Here is a 17,080-nt window from a genome sequence, read left to right as displayed (position 1 = left end):
TCACATGACGCCATGCATGCGTGGCGTCAGGTGACGTCACACGCCGATATAGGCGCCGCCATCTTGGTGTATACCTAGATATACACCAAAATGGCGCCGCCCAACTTGTGCGGTGTCATATGATGTCATGCGCCCTGCCTCGAGAACACACCAGTGGTTTAATCCAAAATAGAATAAAAATGTTTTCCCTTTTAAAATAGAAAAGAAATTGAGGACACAAAGTCCTCAATTTCTTTTTCTGCAGCCTCTGTTCTAAATGAATGGGGAGCACTCAGTACAGAGCTTCCCATTCATTCAGACACTGATGATAGTAATATTTTTGTGTTAGTGAGTGCTACTCCCCATTCAGAAATTTATGAATGAACAGGAAGTGATGTAAATTACATCCTGTTCATTCATAACTGGGGACACATAGCACTATGTGACCCCAGTTATTTACAAACACTGGAGTGATCAGTCGATCACTCCAGTGTTTGTCCTTCGTACACAGAGGATTGGTAAATATTAATGATATCTACCGATCCTCCGTTCGGCAACGAACAGAGCCGCTGTCATCAAGAAACTGACAGGATGACAGCGACTCCGCTTTTCTCACTGCTCGGCTGTCCTGAAAGCTGCTGCTTCTCTCATCACTACCAGGGAGCGCTGTCATGTTGGATGGCCGAGCGGTGAGGAGGAGAAAAGCCGCAGGCTGTAGCTGCCCCGAGGACGAGCTGTGTCGGCCGCCTAGCGCCCTTGTTGCCACAGCACCCTGTGCGACCGCACAAACTTGAACACCCCAAAGGCCGGCCCTGCACACAACAAGGCATAAACAGAAGTTATACAGGTTATGTGACAGTTTGCTACAAGGTTACAGTTTGATTCTTATATTGTTACATTTCTCCCTCAGCTGCTTTATAGTAGCACTGAGACAGAACGAAACCTGACCCTGACCACATCTTAAAGGAGAACTAAAGCCCGCAAATACCTCTGCTCCAGCGATACAACGTTTGCAAGCTCCTTTGCTCATACTGACATCTCCTTCTCGGCTTCTTCTAAGTGTGGTATCTTCAACCATCTACATTGGCTGGTGTGTGATTATGTAACTCTTTTGCATTCGGGAGCTCATTTATTCTTGAAACAAGGTATGCCGAAAATGAACACTGAGCTGCACATGCTCTGAGTCCTATATAAAGTGTCCCTGCATTTATTGGCCCGTGGGCAACAGATTTTTTCACATCACATGGGTTTTGCATCTAATGTGATGCATGATCACAGAGTAAGATCTGCAATCAAGCCCACTTTGGGTGAAAAGCGTTAGAGAGGGATGGTCTCTGGCGAGGCTGCTGGGTGTTATGTCCAGACTCAAAAAAGCTCTTCAAACTCTGACATCATCAGTGTGTGCCTTCCTGTTTCCTCCTCTAGAGCTATTTTAAATATTTGGTTGTAAAATAAAGATTTTATATACGTCAAACTATAAAAGATCTGATTTAAAACTTATAAACTTAAAAAATGAATAAATAAAACTGGCCCACAACTGTTAGGAGTTGGTTTATAAACTAGCATTACTGCCCCCAGATGGTGCTGATGAGTATGGGAATTTCCAATGGTCGTCAGCGCCATCTAGGAGCACTTGTGCCATGCCAACTTTTATAAATGAACCCCTTACAGTTAATCTTTAGCTTCAAGTAGTTCTTCATGTGCAGCTTTGTAATCCTGTCGTATAGTTATTCAGGGCCATACTAAAATAGCTGTCATCTCAGATAAATTGTCATCAGGACCATGTTGTGACAGAACAATGTTTTAGAGATACAGAAGTTTGTTGTTTGGCTGTCCTACTCCTGCAAATGCTGCATTTCTTTCTCATTCACTGACCTAGAACAATTGAGAACAGTTTTTCTTTGTCTTCACTCTTGGTTGGTTTCACTCTTGGTTGGCTGCACAAAAATCGAAGCCGATTGTAATATGTGCAGAGTGGAGGAGGTGTCACAAATTGCATTATTCAATGTGCTGCTGTGTGCGAGCTTCTACTATCATCCTCTCTGCCAGATAAATGAAAGGCTGCACAGAGAGGCTCAAACATAAATAAATGAGCGCAGTGGAGTAATAAAGAGCAATTGAGTAAAAGATCTAAGTCTGCCTGGCACTGCTGATGTCACATCTAAGATGGCGGCGACCAGATGCTGTCTCAGACCCATTCAATATCATAGTATTATTAGTAATTACAGTAAGATTAAATGCACATAACAAGGTAATTTGTCATATATTCTTATGGGAAGGTTGTAGCTGATGCTAAAGGAGAACTATGTGGCCCTGGCTTTTCCCCATAGTTCTCCTAAGGGTAACGGAAGGACACAAACTAGCGTCCTCCCGTCACCCAAAGCTCAGTATACCGCGAGCTACAGCTCGCGGTATACTAAGACGCCACAGCCAGGACGGATCCCGACATGACTGTCTGGATCCACCCAGCTGCGTCAGTGACAGCTGGCTCTGCCTATCTAGAGGCAGAGCCAGCTGTACCCGCCCCCTCCCCCGTCCGTTCTGCCAGTCAGCACTGGAGGATTGGACAGGGGAGGTGGAAATCCCTGTAGGGAGCCGTGAGTGACAGTCACGGCTCTCTGCAGGGACAGGATCGAGAAGTGAGCGAGCGACGGTATGTGTTCGCTCACTTCCCGATCTATTGAGCCGACCTGTGACAGTTTCATTGTCACAGGTCGGCTAGAACTATGAGGCTGAGTGATTTTTACTCGCCTCATAATTCTCCTTTAATAGTTTGGGAGCAGGGTCTCTTTAAGCTCCCGTTAACACTAATTCAGTGCATTAATCGTTAGACATGTGCGCTGGCCAAAAATTTGTTTTGTTTTGTGACGTTTTCATTCAGATTTTGCGCTATTTCATTTTTGGGGATTTGGGTCCGAAAGTCAATTCTTTTCGGGGTTCGGACGAAATCCCAATTTTCATTAGCGGTAGTATGTACGAATCTTTGTTATGGATGACAAATCCTTCTTAACGAAAATTCGCCCATACTACTAGACATGTGCATTCGGATTCCGACGAACCTGCAAATCAACGAAAATCAGTTGATTCGGCAGTTCGTCCAAATCTGAAGTAACTAATTTAATATATGCCCGAATATACTAAAACGATTTTGGTGCATACATAAATTTGTTCTGAGAACATGCAGCAGCCATATTGGCCGCCAGCGTGTTCTGCGCATGCCCACCGCCATCTTGGAGGCGGATGGTGTGACGTCAAATGAAGGTGATGTCACGCGCTGAACGGGCTTGCTCTGTACATGCGTGCTGCCATTTTGGAGTAGATTTTGGTATACACCAAGATGGCGGCGCTCGAACATGCGGGCACCACCATCTTGGTGTATACCAAAATCTACTCCAAAATGGCAGTGTGCATGCACAGAACGTGCTGGAGGCCAATATGGCCGCCGCTCATTCTGCGGTTTTAGTGTGTGGTTTTCGGATTCAGAGGTTCGTTGCCTCTGAATCCGAAACAACATATAAATTTGTTTCCTCTGACGAAACGAATGAAAACGTTTGTTTGACATGTACACATGTCTACATACTACAGCTTATGAAACGCACAACATTGTTATGAACAGGCTCTCAGTAAAAGTTTCCATGAAAATGTTCCTTTACAAGTGTAATTCCACATTTGTCCACTAGAGTCTGCAACACACACTTGGAATGCTTCTAATGTCTTAGCTCCAAATGGCTAGTTCAAAGTAGAATATGCTTATTGTGATGGTGTATGGCCCGAAAGTTCTACTCATAGACTTGTGTATGTAATCTAGTCCTAACCATTTCATTGCTGGAGACAGTTTGTTTTCATTTTGCGCACACATGTTAAATGTTTTGTACATAAAAACACAGTTAAAAGAGAACTAAAGCCAAACCTTTTTTACTCTTGTTGATATGTGTTATTGATGTTTTTTTTTCTCCATACTATAGTATAATTGTGGCACTTTTGAATCCCCCTACTTCTCTTACTATTATGTGTTCTTGATGGCTGTGATATGTGTTTCTTTTTTACAAACTTGAATAAACAGAATTAAAAAACAAAATCTCCAAATTTTCTTTAAAAATTAAAGATGAGACTGAGTTGAGTAAATTGATACCTTTATATGTCAAGACTTGAATGTGTGTGTGCGCAAGAAACAGCAAAAGAAGGAAACAAAGAGAAACAAAGTATGATACCCAACATTGTCCATAGTCAATGGTATGGCCTTGGACCTAGGATTGTCCCTCTCACTCTGGCGTGCATAGCCATAATCAGTCGCATAACTTAAACCTTCAGGGCCCCGATGCAAGAAACCATGAAGGGCCCTCCCCAACCATGGCACCGCATGGGTAACAGGAAGGCTGCCCAGGTCGGCAACAAGTGTGGGACCTCAGGCAGCTGCTTCAGTTTAAAATTTTAGTGTTGGTGTTCTGTCAAGAACGCCGACCCAGTATCTGCATTTGCCCACAGACAGGATTAGCAAGGAAACCGGCATTTATTTACAAAGTATTCATTTGTAATGGTTAATTGTGACCGTTAATAATAATATACCGTCCATGGCAGTAAATGATGGATGGCAGTAGATGATGGGTGAGAGGAAATGATTGCTGGAATACTAATAACGGTCACAATTAACAATTTAAACAAAATACTTTGTAAATAAATGCCGGTTTCCTCAATAATACCGGTCTGTGCGCAAGCGCAGTTGCTGAGGTCGGCAAATTCACTACATTGGCGTTCTAGACAGAACACCGGTATCTGTGTTTAGTATCGGGGCATTTTCACGAGTACTCGTGAAAATGCCCAGTATTGGCACTGACTGGTGCATCCCTACTTAAAAATATAATGCAATGCTGGGACTTGTAGTCCCGCATAGCTGGTGGTATTCTGCGTTGCTGTATGAAGATTACACAGCAATGCAGAATAGCACCAACTATGTAGGACTACAAGTCCCAGCAATACATAATAAAAGTCAGCTATGCAGAATACCACCAGCTTCCTCCCCACTATAATGCATTGCTGGGACTTGTAGTCCTACATAGTTGGTGCTATTCTGCATTGCTGTATACTCATCATACAGTAATGCAGAATACCACTAGCTATGCAGGACTACAAGTCCCAGCAATACATTATAATAAAAGTCAGCAATGCTGAGTGCCATTAGCCACCCCTCCCCTTCCCACTCCAGACTTACCTTCCTTCTCCTGCAGGGCCCTCTTCCGTGTCTCGGCGGCCAGGGGCGGTGCTAAGAGGAGAGGGTCCTCACAAAGCAGAATGTACTGCCCGGCAGTGCCTGCAGCACATTCGGCGGGACTAGGGGCAGCCTCTCCTGCCCTGCCGCACAGCCACCTGTACATTCTGCGGGTGGCAGAGCGGCAGGGAAGGAGCGGCACGATCTCGAGGGGGTCCTCTTCTCCCTCGCTGGGCCCACTCCCAACAGGCGGAACGCCAGGGCCCGGTCGCAATTGCGATCACTGCGACCCTGGTAGTTCCGCCAGTGGCCATAATACAGTATTACAGTGCATCAACCTAAAAAATATCTAAGAATGTTTATTTTTGCATCTATTCACACAGAATGAAAGTTCAGAAAGATTCATAGGGTGAGTGGCTCTGCAAAATCATAATACATAGACTCTTGATCCCCCTTCCATGCTCCGTGATCATTGAGATTTCAGTACTTGGGCACAGTTTGCATTCACATGGAAGCAAACCATACCAGACTCCAAGTGAACTGTGCCCCAGACCACCTCTTCCAAGCAGTCTTGCGCAGAGTATGCCTAACTTGCCCTAGCATAGTTCGAAGAGCACACTACAGAAGCAAACCAGATTAAGGGAGGGAATTGTGCCCGGGGATGGGTAAAACACCTAATGTGAGTACACCCTAAATTATTGACCCAAAGCACGCAGTCTGAGAAAAATCAGTTACATTATAATGGATTTAAAGTTTTTTTTTTTTTAAACTTGTTCATTAGAACACTACATTATCTGTTTTTAAAACTTTGTTCATCAGTATAACACAACATTGTCCATATTATGCTAAAGAGGCAGTTTGTCAGGAAGTTCAAGTACACGGGCTTACCCAGAGATCTAGGCGTGCACATGGGTCACTGCATAGGGTTGCAGTATGTTTGTGTGTATGTGTATGACTGTGCTGCTAATGCGTGCTTCCTGCCTGCCATCCTTGTACTTCTTGTGCCCGACTGTTGCTGACTCTGTTTGACCTGACCATGGTTCCTCTCCTGGTATTTGCCAGTTCACAGACTGTCTGCTGATCTTTTGCTACATCTGGATTCGCTAAAGGCACCCGTGCCACGCCTTGTCCTGCTATACCATGTTTTTAAATCCAGGGAACACTGGACAGGAGGTGTAAGGGAAACCCTCCATTATTTGGCCTTCACCAGTAGTTTAAGCTACAATGCTAGTTAGGCTTGAAGAATGAAAAAATAGAAACATATCCCATAAATGTGAAACATTACCAGTCATCTACCACTGATCAAATACAAAATACAGTATTTGACACTGAATGGTGTACGCTGCTGTAAGGTTTATGATGTCAAAGTGCCTATTACTCAATTTGTATGCTGCAATTCAGACTTTGGCCGTGTCATGCGTGTTTTAAATACGGTTAGGTAATTCTGATGAACTTTGTCTTGGTAATATGCAGACTAACTAACTGTAATTGTAAACAGGAAAATAAAGTGAATAGTAGTATTGTGTTACCATCAGTTACAGGGCGAAATAACTTGAAATAACATAAAACCCAACTTCATCCCAAACTTTTTAAATTGTTTTGGATAGAAAAAGTAAGGTTAGAGCCTCTACCTGTTTTTTTTATTGCAGTATTTATTGCAGAGATTTCCTCTCACTTCCTGTCAGAACAGGAATAATGGGATTGAAATCTCTCCACTGGGAGGGGGTTATTGGGTATAGGCAAGAAACTCAGCAGCTTGGCAGCTGTGAAACACTAGGAAGAATAGTAATGAGGCATTAAACATGGTTCATTGGTTAGGGTAGTTTGGCATGAGGCAGAGAATAGAGAGCAGGCATGGGAAAGGAGTCATAAGGCACAGACTAGTAAATTAAACAGTGAGGAATTGGATGCAGGATTTAGGGTGTCAGGCAATGTATAATGAACAGGGTGATGAAGCATGACGCATGGTGTTTTGTCTCATACCTGATTGTCCAGTGTCACACTATGTTTGTATGTCCTGGGAACCCTTTCTTTGTAGGTCCCAGACACTGTTCGCACACTCTAAGCACCTTACATCTGTAAGGGTAGACCATGGGAACCCTGTTTGTAGACCATGGGAACCCTGTTTGTAAGGGTTAGGCACACAGTGTTTCTAGGCCCCAGGCATCCCGTTCATAGACCATGGGAACTCTGGTTGTAGGGCTTAGGCACGCTATGTTTGTAGAACTCTGGCACCCTGTTTCTAGGCTATATGATCCCTCTTTGTAGTCCCTAGGCCCACTGTATTGGTAAGCCATAGACACTCTGTGTTTGTTGGCCTTATGTACCCTGTATTTGTAGGCACCCTAATCAAAAGCCCTAGACACTGTGTAGGTAATAGGAACACTGTTGCAGGCCCCAGGCACACTATGTTCGTAGGCCATAGGCACCCTGTGTTTGTAAGCCCTTTTAACCCTGTGTTTTTAGGGCGTGGGTACCCTGTGTTTGTAGACCCTAAGCACCCACTAAAAGGTGTCCATCTTTCTGAACTCAGAAAGTTGGGAAGTACAGTATGTACTACAGATACCATTGTCATATAACCCCATTACTACAATAGGACTGACTTACTCCAGCCACTTCTAAGTGTGTGTCATGCACACTGAATATAGGTTACTGGAGTTGAAAGTACAGTGTCTGACAGTAACCCAAGCTGTTTCTTAATTAGGCTTTTTCGGACACAGGAGAATGACTGATATATATATATCATCTTTACTGTGTACAAAGGGCAATGAACTAGGATAAATTGCAAGTGGAATTATAGGAAATGTAATAATCAGGAAACCATGCAATGAGTCATAGCAAAAAACCCAACGCTCACAGTAACCTTTGTCCTACTTACTTCAGTGTTGTACAGAATTGTTCTGAACTAGCTGTACACTTCAGACTACATTAATCTTTTTAGCTGCATACAAATTACATACAGGTAAGTAATCAAACCTTTTGGGTAGGTATCTAGTTCCTTTGAATTTCTCTACTTATCTGACTTTAATGTTATACTTCTAGGAATAGTTCCAACTTTTTTCCAACATATTTTATTGTAATGGCGGGTGTGGTGTGCATTTCAGATGCATGAAAGTTTATTTAAGGCTATATGTATATATACTGTAAGTAACACTTGCAGATCTTGTCCATTACCCAGCCTGTGATTGGACAGTGAAAGGAAGATAAGTAATGAGTTTATCTCTCTTTGCTCCTCGTGCTGCGGCACAACTGATTGGCTGTGCTGTCCCTCGCTTTCCCAGACTGAACTCTGCTGTACAGGGACTCCAGGTGCCAGGTCAAATTCAGGTGCTCATACTGCTTGCATTAAAAATCACATTTAATGGTGTTCTAATGATTACAGAGCTGCATTATTTTGTATCTTTTAATCTGCTTGGAGTTCAGCTTTAAGTAGGCAGGTAAGGGATGGTTAGGATTTATTTTTCATTTGCTCCTAGTGCTAAAAGCCCAGTGCCAAATACTAATAGCACTGGGCTCCCAATGCTGGGAACACATTTATTGCTATTATGTTATACTCAATAAGCAGCTTTCATTATAATAATTGTAGTTTTAATGTAGCTAAAACAAAAGGCAAAGCTTTTTTTGGTTTTCAATAGAGTTGTCATCCAGTGGCAACAAATGTTTTTGTTTAAACTGCAATCCCCTCACTTTAGGGAGATTGTCTCTTACTTTCTTATAGGGGTTTTAATCCTTCCCTTACCTAGCCAAAAGTACATAAAAAAACAAACTTTTGCCCAGTCTTCCTCATCTACACTACATGAGAATAAAACAACTCCAGGAAGGACACAAGGATCTCCAAAATCCTAATCAAGTGTTACTGTATCTCACTGCCAGCATCTACCCTCACCCTTTCCTCATATACAGTATAGGACCTATGAACACACTCTTCAACAATCTGGTCTCTCCCTTCCCTTTACCCCGTTATGCACATGATCACATTTTGTAGAATGGACCATATTAAAAGAACCAAAGATAAGTACAACTACTACAACAATTATAACTTATTATACCTACCCACCAACTAGACCCACACAATGTCCCAATAGTTTTCATAGTGAGAACTTAAAGGAGAATTATGGAGGTGAGTGATTTACACTCAGCCTCATAATCTGAGCCGACCTGTGACAATGAAACACATACCGGCGCTCGCTCACTTCTCGATCCTGTGTCGGCAGAGAGCCGTGACAGTGGAGGGGCTGGATTCCCCCTCCCCTGTCCGATCCTCCAGTGCTGACTGGCGGAACAGACGGGGGCGGGGGTGGGTACAGCTGGCTCTGCCCCTAGATAGGCAGAGCCAGCTGTCACTTACGCAGCTGGGTGGATCCAGACATAATTGTCGGGATCCGTTTCAGCTGCGGCGTCTCAGTATACCGCGAGCTGTAGCTCGCGGTATACTGAGCTTTGGGTGACGGGAAGACGCTAGTTTGTGTCCTCCCGTTACCCTTAGGAGAACTATGTGGAAAAGCCCTAACCCCATAGTTCTCCTTTAATTAATTCTTCATCAATATCACAAACAGGACCAAATTGACCCCAATTACAGAACTCCCCCACCCACACCATATCTGCAATATTTGTTTACATCTCTCTCACCCTAATTTTCCCAAATACACAGGCATAGGCTAATTAGATAGGTACCACAATAACACAGGAAGACTGTGAAAATACTTTTATTCTCTGCTCCAAACTGCCAGTTGCAAGCAAAGCACAAAAGAAACATTTCAATATTCTCACTTGCTGGTATAGATTCCATCATGCACCTTGAATGCATAACAGCAAAGTAATATAACAGAACAGAATAATTACCAATTACTTGGCCTGCATAGACAGTATAAAGATACTCTCAAAAATTTAACAAGGAAACCTACTATTCTGATGCTCTGATTAGGAAATGACTCAACACAACAAATTCAGCATGTGCAGCACAACATGTTCTCATACCCACACCGAGTATTGGTAATGAGTTATGTTTCTGTTATTCAACGATTCGTAAGCTTTCAATAAACATGACATGATGGTCTTTTGTTAAAGAAAGCATTCAACCATGGAATGTTCCTTTGTATACCCAGAAACAATACTTAATGGAAAACTATGAGGTGAGTGATTTACACTCATCCTTATAGTTAGAGCCAACCTGTGACATTGAAACTGTCACACGTCGGCTCTATTGATTGGGAAGTAAGCGAACACATACCGTCGCTCGCTCACTTCCCAATCATCTCCCTGCAGAGAGCAATGACTATCAGTCACTGCTCCCTGCAGGGATTCCCCCCCTCGATGGGGGACAGAGCGGCCAAAGCTGGCTCTGCCTGTAGATAGGCAGAGCCCGCTGTCAATCAGCCAGCTGGGTGGATCTCAACAGTATTGTCGGGATCCGTCCCGGCTGCGGTGCTCTCAGTATATAGCAGGCAATAGCTCGCTATATACTGAGCTTTGGATCACTGGAGGAGGTTAGTATACTGTATGTCCTCCCGTGACCCTAAAGAGAACTATGGGATAAAAATATTACCCCATAGTTCTCTTTTAAGTGTGTATTGTAAAAGCAATATATAGCAACAGAGGAAGTCAATGCAATGCTCGATCATATGTCACTAAAGGATGTACATGCTGACAGGAGAAACCAGTGTCCTGTGGGGAAGTAGGCATTTAACACATCTGAAATCGTCAAATACTTGGAGCGGCTGGGATCAGCAAAGCAGCATAGTTCAAACACAGGGGCTGCCGGAAAAGTAGGTACATTATGGATTCTATTACAGGCTGCCTTTCTTTTCCTTTCAACACTCTAGTGACAAGGTCACGTTACCCCTAAACCCATAAGCCTAAACTAATCTCTATTGATAAACTATTCTTTTCAGCAGCATTATTACCTTATTTAGGAATCTTTCCCTCCCCTATGAAACATCTACTGGTCACTCCTATACTTAAAAAGTCCACGCTGGGCCCCATCAGTCTGAACAACCTAAGACCCATCTCCCCCTAAACGTCTAGAGCACCTAGTCTACAACTGTCCAAGCAGCTAACTCATTGGTAACAACCTTCTCAACCCTTTACAGTCTGGCTCCACTAAACTGCCCCTCTAAAACTCACGACTTACTAACTGCTAAAACCAACCACCACTAATCCTTACTCATACTATGAGACCTTTCTCCCCCCCGGCACCCTCCCCATGTTGGGGGCATGTGGCTTGCTATGGTGCAGGAGGGGGGGTGCACTCTCATCCCCCAACCCCCCCCCCCCCTTTGCTGCTCTGCTAGGCTGTTGCTCAGATCAAGGGTCTGGTAAGGGATTTTAGGGGGACCCCCCTTTTTTTGGGGGGGCGTTGGGGTCCCCCCTAAAATTTCTACCAGACCCTTGATCCGAGCAGGGTCTTGTAGGAATTAGGGGTGGGGGGGGGGACGGCAAAGTGAATACAAACCCAGAAATGAATTGACTTTCGTACCCGAAACCTGAAAAAATAAAAAATCTGAAACTAACCAAAAATATTTTTTTGCTGTTGCATATTTCTCAGCACAACCCTTCAGTCTCTTTGCGCACCCCTATCTTATTCTCAGTCTTTAGAAAATTGAGTTCATAATATTTCCTCCGACTTGCCCTCCCTTGCCCCTCCCCCCCTGACTTTTCCATTGAGATCAATAGCACAACTATCAGTCCTCCTGCTCATGCCAGGGTACTAATTGTAACCCTGGGCTTTGACCCCTTCTTCCAGCCCCACATGCAATCTCTATCCAAATCTTGCCACCTTCACCTCCTCGTTGGCCAACCTCTACACAGGCTTTGCCCACCTATCATGAATGCTGCTGACAGACTCATCCACCTCACCATCCGTTCAGTGTCTGTCACTCTTTTCTGCTACTCCCTCTACTAGTTTCTGCTCACCCAATGAATACAATTCAATATACTAACAATATGCAAAGCCATCCACAACTCTACCCCGAGCTATACTGCCAACCTAGTTTTAAAATATTACCAAAACCCTCCTCTTCGCTCCTCCTGCTCTCTAGATCCCTTTCTACCTCCTACCCCATTCTCTTCGGCTATCTCTTACTCTGCCTGCCTAAAGACGATCCTTAAAAACTCATCTCTTTAACTAAGCCTCTGCCACCTCTACCTAACAACTAAACGTTTACATTCTCCTTTAACTCATGTCTTCACAACTATTAATTTTTGTATCACTTGCCACTTCCTTTTATATTATAAGCTCTCAGCAGCAGGGCCACCCTAACACTCTATATATATTCTTTTTTGGCTCACAGTACAAGAAGTATCTGGACTTTTGTACACATCACTGCTCTCCCAGTGGTGGTCTGTCATGTTTTGGATATGTTAGCCAGTTATCAAATAAACCTATTAAAAGCCAAAGTGATCAGGTAATGGTAACCTTGTGTCTCTTTTTACCTTTTGAAGAACCCTCCAGTTGAACTAGATTAACCGCTCCTTGCTTTATATCAGCTGGATGCACTTCAGTCACATTCATTTATCAAATTTATAACCATTTGGAAACAACACAGATAAACTGGGTGAACAGCCAAAGTGCTGTAGACTTTATACTATTTAAAAATAGTAGCAGAGCAATGAACTTAATAGTGGCTGAAGTTCAGATTGCATTACTAGTTGAAAGTCAAAGTCTGTATACCATACCATGGCTCTTTTTAAACAGAAAACTAAAATATTCTGTTAAAATAATAAAATAAAATAATAAAATATTGTTTTAATCTCCGACAGAACAGCATTTTACAAATACATAAAATACCATGTAATGTAACGATTGGCTATTGCTTATCTAGTTTCTTCAGTACAGTGGTCATGGCGTCCTCTTGAAGGTTTAAAGTGACACTAAACTCAGGAGTTAAACCTTAAAAATGCATTCAAGTACCTCAAATACAGTAAACTCCGCATTATCCGGCATTCAAACGGGGACTCTCAAGCAACCAGCAAAACAAAAATTGAGGACATAATATGCCCTTGGTTTTGCTTGATTGCTTGATAGACATGTGCACACTAAAAAATGTCTACATTTATTTAGTTGCTAACGAAATTATTTGTTTACATCTTGCTGCCAGTTTGTGGATAGATTTTGTAGTCGGCAGCTGACTGTAAACAACGGGGAGCAATAGCTATTGCTCCTGCCACTGAGCAGAGAAGCAGACTTGAGACAGAATTTTATCTTTCAGGTACGCTCCTCTGCATAGTGGGCGGGTGCAATAGCCAAACTGCAACCGGCTACTGCAATTTGAAATAGCCAATAGCAGGCTGGCTATTGCTCCCGCCCATTGCCCGATGTTTAGATTCACCTGCCTGCTGCAGAATTTAGCCGGCAGATTAATGGGGCAGCGGGGGAGGGGTTACCATGGGGGTTGCTTTAGAGTTACTATTAGGTACAGTACAGTGATCTGGCATTTGACGATCCCCATGGGTGCCGGATAACTGGGAGTTTATTGTAGTAAGAGAAATGTATCTTTTTGGGTCGCGACTTAATGACCAAGGACAAATGTGGGTCCTGAGGTTACACAGGTTGAGAACCACTGCTTTAGAGGATGTAATCAGCGGGGTTCTATGATCCACATTTGGTGGCAGTGCCCAAAATTGTTTTGCTTCTGGAATAGGCTTTTTGCCCTGCTCTCTGAGATCCTCCAGCTCCATATTCATATAGATCCGCAACACTTTCTACTGAATAAACCGGTCCCAGGTACCTCAAGAGCTCAGGGCAAACTCCTGTTCTTCTTTTTTTTAGCAGCAAAAATTTCCATAGCCCGATCCTGGAAATCAGAAAGGGTACCATTCATCGAAACTGTGTTTTCAGTTACTTTCCCACTTGGTGGGAGCCTTGTACTACCCATTCAGAGGGATCTAGTACGCACAGATTGGGTGATAAACAGCGGTTCTTACAATGGCAAGAGAGAAAAATCGAATTCATTCGACCCCCCAATTTACAGCAGGTGTGTCGAGGGTTTAGAATTACATTTTGGGGGGCTTTGGTAATATATTAACACAATAGACGGAGGTAAGCAATCTTTTGCTCTGTTGCTGTTGAAGGACCATTGATTGTGAAATAACGCTTTATTATGATGCATATATTATATGTTTATAGAATGATATTACTGTCTGTGAATAGAACTGTATAAGTATGGTAAACCAATAAAAAACTTTGAAAACACACACAGGGATCATGGAGAACAAAAGTAGTTACCCTCCAGAAGGAAGGACAGTGTCAGCACCAATTCAGAGATGATTTGAGGATCTACAGCCGAGTGATACACACATAAGATACATTTGTGTTAATAGTTCAGGTACTTGAATGCATTTTGAAGATGTAACTCCCTAGTTTAGTGTCACTTGAATTGGTTTTAAAGCAGAACTTGCACTCTAAGTTCTTTTTTAGTATGGCCACCCTTCCCATGGGGAAATGCTGCATTAAATGTAAAACAAAACTGCAGGGGAAAAGGGTGAGATAATATACTTACCTTTCCCACAGCTTCCATAATGCAGAGAGCGACATCACCATCTTGGTGATGTGTCCCTGTGGAATGCTGAGTACTCCAAATCTCATGAAAAGATTCTGAACAGAGTGCATCAACTTAGTGAGAACTGGGCTACTCAGCATTCCCTAGGATCTCACTGAAAGGAGGATGACATCACCTTCACCTAAGTTGCATGCAGGAGAGAAGGGGGTTACACTGAAAAAATCAGACATTGCTATTTAGGTGCAAAGTCTGATTTAGGCAGATATTTGAAGGACAAGCAGTCATTATTTATCAGCTGTTTGTAGTTAGTGTTACAAAATTCATGCAATGCAAGACTTTACAATTTAGTGATAAAGTTATTTTTAGAAACAGGTGATATAAGAATGTGAGTAATAGTAATAGTGTGAGTAAGTACTGCACTCTTGTAAACCAATAACAGGGTTCAGTGGCTTAGCTATACGTTTAGAATAACTCCTTGGGGTACAGCTGTGAACCAGATTCCGGAATGCTTGTCATGGTGCTCCCCACCATGTTATGGTAATTAGGTAACTTCCACCTCTTTTGGAGCACACTGAAAATTATGTGCTGCTAATGAGGTGACTGGCAACAAATAGTTTAACCTTTTAAATGCCAAGAAAATAAAATCACGTGTGTGGCTTTTTTGTGTATCTTAGGTGTTGGTAATGGGGTGAAAACCAGAGGTCTGAGATGCATTTTGGGGCCATAGGATTTAAATTATGCCCTTCATTGATACAATATGTCCAGTAAATTCTAGAAGTCCTTGGGTAGGCAGTAGGTAAAGTATGTATCATCAACTATGTGAGTTCATACAGTAAATACTTGTCCACTTAGCATAGCATCCCTGTGGTTAGCATACACTGACAAAATGGCTCCTCTGGGGCAGTACCTGTGAAAAAGGCTAGAAAAAGAATAGAAAATTGAAAGTGCAATTGAAGCCAAAACTATTTTTTTTTTTTTATGTACTTTTGGATGAGTAGAGAGAGGTTTCAACACCTGTCAGGTTTTTATTGCTGTCGGTGTCCTTGTTAGTGAGAGTCAAACCTCTCTATTTGTCCTAGTGACTAAAAGTGAAAGTAAAAGAAAAATCCAAACTTGTGGGTTGTCATCAGAACAGAAATAGTGGGGAACTTCGATGGGGACACTAGTTCTGGTGACCCTGCTGACCACCAGGTATTTCCCTAATTTTGGAGGGATTTCTTCTGACTTCCTGTTGTGGCTATTGGACAGGAAGTGAAAGGAAATGTCCCCAATGGCACACAGGTGCCAGAAAAAAAATCTGACAGAGGTTATACGCTATCCAAAACTAAAAAGGTTTGGGTTCACTTCTACTTTAAACTTTCTCCTTGTTGGTTAATTCCGAAAGGGACAAAGAACCTGCTGGGTAACGCTGACAGAATGCCCAGGAATTCCTGCATATTAAGTTAAACATAATCCATTTTTGCTATGTTTACTGCATACCCCATTGGAAGTTTTGCATATAAGATTGACAGCATACTTGGAAACCTTCGTGCAGCACCTTTAAAAATGTGCAACTACAAAGCAGATCCTAAATAAAGTTTATTTTTTCAACCATCCTCTGTGTCATTTTAAATTATTTAATTTGGGTGCTGCCTGCTCATGTTTTATTTCGATTGAGGTAGGAGAGTGAAAGGGTTCTTCGCACAAGAGGTGCATTTTTAGGGCTATTCACACTGGATACATTGCATTGCAATCCATTGCGTTGCGATACATTTTTAAACAGATTCTAACGGAGGGGCACTGAAAAATGAATGGGTTAGAATGAGGCCAGTTCACACTGCTCCGTTCCGTTGTGTTACGTTACATTGCGGTGAAACTTTTTTTCCAACGTAACACAATGGATCCGGTGTGAACTTGCCCTAGTCACACCCATTCATTTTTCACACGTCCCGGGATCGCTCACATCTGAAACTAGCCTAAAGAGGATCATAGTGAAGCTTTGTCAATACTGCTGCCTCAATCTGGACTCCAGATGTTTTAAGATAAGACCGTTTTCTGGAATAATAAATTAACATCCCTGGACTTTTTAGCAATAAGCAATAAATAAACCTTAGCTACCCTTTGATATTATATGAATGGTCTAATATAATTGAATAGTGCATTTATACATGCAAAGGAAAGGGGAAGGGTCTCTATGTCCTTCTTTTTTTAAATGAACATGTAATCACTGTTTTGTTTGAATGTGTGCTGTGATGTAGCAATTATGAAAAGTGTAACAGAGTATGCTATAGAGCAGTTCTTCTTAAGAAGAGGAGAGAGAAGAGGAGAGAGACACTGAACGACACTGCGGGGGGGGGGGGGGGGGGGGGGGAGGAGGGGGGGGGGGGGGGGGGGGGGGGGGGGGGGGGGGGGGGGGGGG

Source organism: Nanorana parkeri, unplaced genomic scaffold, assembly GCF_000935625.1.
Source record: "Nanorana parkeri isolate BGI_ZX_2015 unplaced genomic scaffold, ASM93562v1 scaffold256, whole genome shotgun sequence".
In the NCBI taxonomy this organism is placed as follows: domain Eukaryota; kingdom Metazoa; phylum Chordata; class Amphibia; order Anura; family Dicroglossidae; genus Nanorana; species Nanorana parkeri.
Note: the sequence above shows the minus strand (reverse complement) of the source record.